Here is a 6,036-nt window from a genome sequence, read left to right as displayed (position 1 = left end):
TCTCCTGCACTGGGAGGGGGTTTTTTTTTTTTTTTTCCCACTGCACCACCTCAGAAGCCCTATTGACTAATATACCCACTTTAATCTTTTTTTTTTTCAAACAATTTTTAACTTATCCCAGTTCCTTTGTCTTTTCATATACATTTTAGAATAATCTTGTCTATATATAAAAAAATATTGCTGAGATTTTGATAGGAATTACATTAATTTGGGAGAAAATTAACATCCTTACCATGCTGAGTCTTTCCATCCAGGAACAAAATACATCTCTTTATTTATTTAGATCGTGTTTGATTTTTTTTTCATAAGTGTTTTTTTAGTTTCGGCACACAAGCTCTGTACATATAAGATCTACACGTAAATATTGTTTTTTTTGAAAATAATTTTTTTAGGTCATTACCATAAGCTTATAGTTATTTTTAAAAATTTTTTATTGAAGTATAGTTGATTAGGGCTTCCCTGTTGATTCAGGGGTAAAGAATCTGCCTACCAGTGCAAGAGACTTGGGTTCATTCCCTGGGTCATGAAGATCCCCTGGAGAAGGAAGTGACAACCCACTCCAGTATTCTTGCCTGGAAAATCCCATGGACAGAGGAGTCTGGAGGGCTATAGTCTGTGGGGTCACAAAAGAGTAGGACATGACTTAGCAACTAAACAACAAAAAAAATTGTGTTAGTTTCAGGTGTACAGCAAAGTGACTCTGTTATTATACATATACATATGTCTACTCTTTTTAAGATTCTTTTCCCATATAGGTCACTAGTTAATACATATGTATTTATTAGTTATATGTCTATCCCAATCTTCCACTTTATCCTTACCCCCTTATCCCCGGTAACCATTAAGTTTGTTTTCTGCATCTGTAACTCTATTTCTATTAAAGCAATTTTAAATAATACTGTGCTTTTAATTTTAAAACATTTTGGTCACATTGCATGGCATGTAGGATCTTAGTTCCCCCACTTAGGGATTGAACCTGTGCCTCCTGCAGTAGAAGTATGGAGTCTTTAATGGACCACCAAGGAAGTCCCTGTATTTTAAATTTTGGTATCTATTTGTTCATTACTGGTATACATACATACAATTGAACTTCGTATGTTTATCTTGTGTCTTGTGACCTTACTGGAATCACTTATTAGTTCTAGGTGAAGTTTTTATAGATTCCCTGGGGTTGTCTATGTACACAATCATGTTATCTGATTATAGGACAGCTTTGTTTCTTTCTAATCTGCATGCCTTTTATTTCTTTTTCTTGCCTTATTATACTAGCTAGAACTTAAAATACTACATTGAATAAGAGCAGTGAGAGTGAGCATTCTTGCCTTGTTCTTGATCTTAGGGGTAAAACATTCAGTCTTTCACCATGAATTTTTTTTTTTTTTTTGTAGATGTTCTCTATTGAATTGAGGGAGATCCCTTCCATTCCATATTTCTGAGAGATTTTTTTGTTTGTTTTGTTGTTGTTTTCATAAATGGTGTTGAACTCTGTCAAATACTTTTTCTGCATTGATTATGTCATGTGAGGTTTTTTGTGTGTAGCATAATTTGATGAAGTACCATTATTGATTTTCAAATATTGAGCCAGTCTTGCATCCCTGAAATAAACCCTACTTGGTCATGGTGTATAATTGTTTTTAAATATTTCTGGTAGTGAAGCTGAATCTAGCCTCTGTACCCTGACATTGAAATAAATCTCAGAGACAGAGTTTAGGAGAAGTAGAGAGGAATAGCTTTGTTTCTTTGCCAGGCAAAAGAGGCCACAGTGGGCTAATGTCCTCAAAACTGTCTGTCCCGACACAGAGCAGGTAGTGAAGTTCAAAGAGGGCAGGATCAGTTGGGGACATTCTTCTGATTGGTTAATGGTGAGATAAGTGGGAGTTAGCATCATCATCTTCTGGTTCCAACCAATCTGGGGTCTACAAAGCTTGTGGGCAGCATACAATTAACTTCTCCCATGTAGTAGGGGTTTCAATATCTGCTGCTGCTGCTGCTAAGTCACTTCAGTCGTGTCCGACTCTGTGCGACCCTATAGAGGGCAGCCCACCAGGCTCCCCCGTCCCTGGGATTCTTCAGGCAAGAACACCGGAGTGGGTTGTCATTTCCTTCTCCAATGCATGAAAGTGAAAAGTGAAAGTGAAGTCGCTCAGTCGTGTCCGACTCTGTGCGACCCCATGGACTGCCACCTACCAGGCTCCTCTGTCCGTGGGATTTTCCAGGCAAGAGTACTGGAGTGGGGTGCCATTGCCTTCTCCTCAATATCTGCAAATCAGCCCAAAGATAATATTATGAGTATCTCTTGAGGTGGAACCTGGACCCTGCTCCAACGCTGCACCATTGTCTCTTGTCTGTTCCTCCTTTGTTTCTGCATCCCCTCACTTCCCAAATGTTTCTGCTTGTTGGAACTCGGGGAAGGTCAAGGAGGCTGAATGAAGCCTATTTCCTCTAATGAAGAAATGGTAGGTGGGTGAACTTCCCTGGCTGTCCAATGGTTAAGATTCTGTGCTTCCACTGCAAGAGGCATGGGTTTAATCCCTGGTCCATGAACTAAGATCCTGCATGCCTTGTGGCATGTCCAAAAGGAAAATAGGAGACACAGAAAAGGTTTTGGTGCCCAGAAGTCCCCCAAGGTCCTGTTTAGTTTCAGTTCTATTTGGTAATAAGGATTTTTGTGTCTGCATTCATGACAAACATTGGATTTTAGGGTTTTTTTTTCCTATTGTTTGTTTTTCTAGTTTTAGTAATACTAAAAACTAGCCTCATAAAATGAATTGAGAACTGTTTCCTTCTCTTGCATTATCTGGAAGAAATTGTGTGGAATTGGTGTTGTTTCTCTTTTAAATATTTGGTATAATTCTCAAATGGAGCCATCTGGGCCTAGAGATTCATTTCTTGGAAATTTTTCAAAATGTGAGCTCTAATTTCTTAATAACTCTAGGACTATTCACACATTTAATTTTTTATAAGCTATGATAGTTTGTGCATTTTTTTAAAGGAATTGGTTCATTTCACCTAAGTTGTCAAATGTATGAATAGAGTTGTTTGTAGTATTGCCTTATTATTCTTTTGAAATCTTCTGAATCTGTAGTAGTATAGCCAGGTTCATTCCTGTTCCTGATAATTCAGTCTTCTCTTTTTTCTTTGTAAGTCTTACTAAAGGTTTGTCAATATTATTGACTTTTGAGAAAAAAAAAGTCTTTTATAATTGATTTTCTCTATTGTCTTAGTTATCAATTTTATTGACTTCTGCATTTATCTTTATCATCTCCTTTCTTCTACTTGCTTTGAGTTTATTTTGCTGTCCATCTTCTAAGTTCTTCAGGTGAAAGCTAAAATTATTGATGTGATGCTTTCCTCTTTTCTAATATATGCATTTAATGCTATAAATCTCTTTCTCAGCACTACTTTAGCTGTGTCCCAAAAATTTTGGTATGTTCTATTTTCATTTTGCTTCAGTTCAATGTATTTTTAAAATTGTTCCTTGAGATTTCTTTTTTGACCCACATATTACCTAAAAGTGTCTTGTTCTGGTTATAAGTATTTGGAAATTTTCCTTTTCTCTGTTATTGATTTCTAGTTTGATTCCCTTGTGGTCAGAGAATACACTCTGATATAGATTCTTCCAAATTTTTTGAGGTTTGTGATATGGCCCAGGATTTGTTCTAGCTTAATATATGTTCCATGAACACTTGAAAAGAATGTATATTGTGTTGTTGTTGAATGGAGTGTTCTATAGATGCTTACTGATCCTGTTAGTGGTATTATTGAGTTCTTCCATATCCTGCTGATTTTGTATTTAATTGCTCTATTAATTATTGAGAGAGGAGTGTTGAAGTCTCCAACTATAATTTGGATTTATCTATTTATCTTTTCAGTTCTGTTAGTTTTTGCTTCACACATTTCCCTGTTCTTTTGTGCATAAAGATGCTTACTCCTTGGAAGGAAAGTTATGTCCAACCTAGATAGCATATTGAAAAGCAGAGACATTACTTTGCCAACAAAGGTTCATCTAGTCAAGGCTATGGTTTTTCCAGTGGTCATGTACGGATGTGAGAGTTGGACTGTGAAGATAGCTGAGTGCCGAAGAATTGATGCTTTTGAACTGTGGTGTTGGAGAAGACTCTTGAGAGTCCTTTGGATTGCAAGGAGATCCAACCAGTCCATTCTGAAGGAGATCCACCCTGGGATTTCTTTGGAAGGAATGATGCTAAAGCTGAAACTCCAGTACTTTGGCCACCTGATGCGAAGAGTTGACTCATTGGAAAAGACTCTGAGGCTGGGAGGGATTGGGGGCAGGAAGAGAAGGGGACGACAGAGGATGAGATGGCTGGATGGCATCACCGACTCGATGGACGTGAGTCTGAGTGAACTCCAGGAGTTGGTGATGGACAGGGAGGCCTGGTGTGCTGCGATTCATGGGGTCTCAAAGAGTCGGACACGACTGAGTGACTGAACTGAACTGAACTGAACTGATGCCTTCTTAGTCAATTGGCCCTTTTATCATCATATAATATCTCTCCTTATCTTTTTAAATTCTCTTTGCTTTAACATCTACTTTATCTGATATTCATAGAGGCTTTCCTTTGATTAATGTTGGCATGATACATCTTTATCCATTTATTTTTTTGTACTTAGTGCCCATACCATTTTACTTTTTGCCTATACCATTTCATTTGAAGTTTCTTTAAGACAGTATAGAAATATTTAGGTCATATTTTAACTGACTTTGGTAATCTCTATCTTTTAATTGGTGTATTTAGACCACTTAAATTTAAAATAATTGTTGATGAATTAGGGAATAAATCTGTCATTTGGTGTTTTTTGTTTCTGTTGGTTCTTTCCCTTGTTTTTTGTTTTCCTGCTTTCTTTTTTCTACCTTTCCATGGTTTACTTGAACATTTTTAGAATTTCAGTTTGATTTACTTATAATGTTTTTAATCTCCTTGTATAGTTTTTTTAAAATGGTTTCTTTAAGTATTACTACATTGCACATCCATACCTTATTGCAGTGTATGTCTATCATCATATTATCAGCTAGACTGAAGTGTAGAAACCTTATTTCCCTTTTGTTTTTTTTTAACCCATTCTCATTTATAACATAATTTCTTAAATATTTCTTCTATATATATTCAGAACCAAATCAGGCCATGTTATATTTTTTTGTTTTGATCATCAGACATAATTTATGAAATTCAAAAGGAGAAAGTCTACTATATTATTTTTTCTTACTGTGTTCTTTCTTCCATCTATTTTTTTTTTTGATTTTTGGTTTTTTTTAATATAAATTTACTTATTTTAATTGGAGGTTAATTACTTTACAATATTGTATTGGTTTTGCCATACATCAACATAAATCCACCACAGGTGTACACGTGTTCCCCATCCTGCACCCCCCTCCCTCCTCCCTCCCCGTACTGTCCCTCTGGGTCGTCCCAGTGCACCAGCACCAAGCATCCAGTATCATGCGTTGAACCTGGACTGGCGATTCATTTCATATATAATATTATACATGTTTCAATGCCATTCTCCCAAATCATCCCACTCTTGCCCTCTCCCAGAGTCCAAGAGACTGTTCTATACATCTGTGTCTCTGTTGCTGTCTCACTTACAGGGTTATCATTACCATCTTTCTAAATTCCATATATATGTGTTAGTATACTGTATTGGTGTTTTTCTTTCTGGCTTACTTCATCCTGTATAATAGGCTCCAGTTTCATCCACCTCATTAGAACGGATTCAAATGTATTCTTTTTAATGGCTGAGTAATACTCCATTGTGTATATGTACCACAGCTTTCTTATCCATTCATCTGCTGATGGGCATCTAGGTTGCTTCCATGTCCTGGCTATTATAAACAGTGCTGCGATGAACATTGGGGTACACGTGTCTCTTTCAATTCTGGTTTCCTCAGTGTGTATGCCCAGCAGTGGGATTGCTGGATCATAAGGCAGTTCTATTTCCAGTTTTTAAAGGAATCTCCACACTGTTCTCCATAGTGGCTGTACTAGTTTGTATTCCCACCAACAGTGTAAGAGATGT

The sequence above is a fragment of the Bison bison genome, unplaced genomic scaffold, assembly GCF_000754665.1.
Source record: "Bison bison bison isolate TAMUID 2011002044 unplaced genomic scaffold, Bison_UMD1.0 scf7180017864390, whole genome shotgun sequence".
In the NCBI taxonomy this organism is placed as follows: Eukaryota; Metazoa; Chordata; class Mammalia; order Artiodactyla; family Bovidae; genus Bison; species Bison bison.
This window is presented reverse-complemented; position numbering follows the sequence as displayed.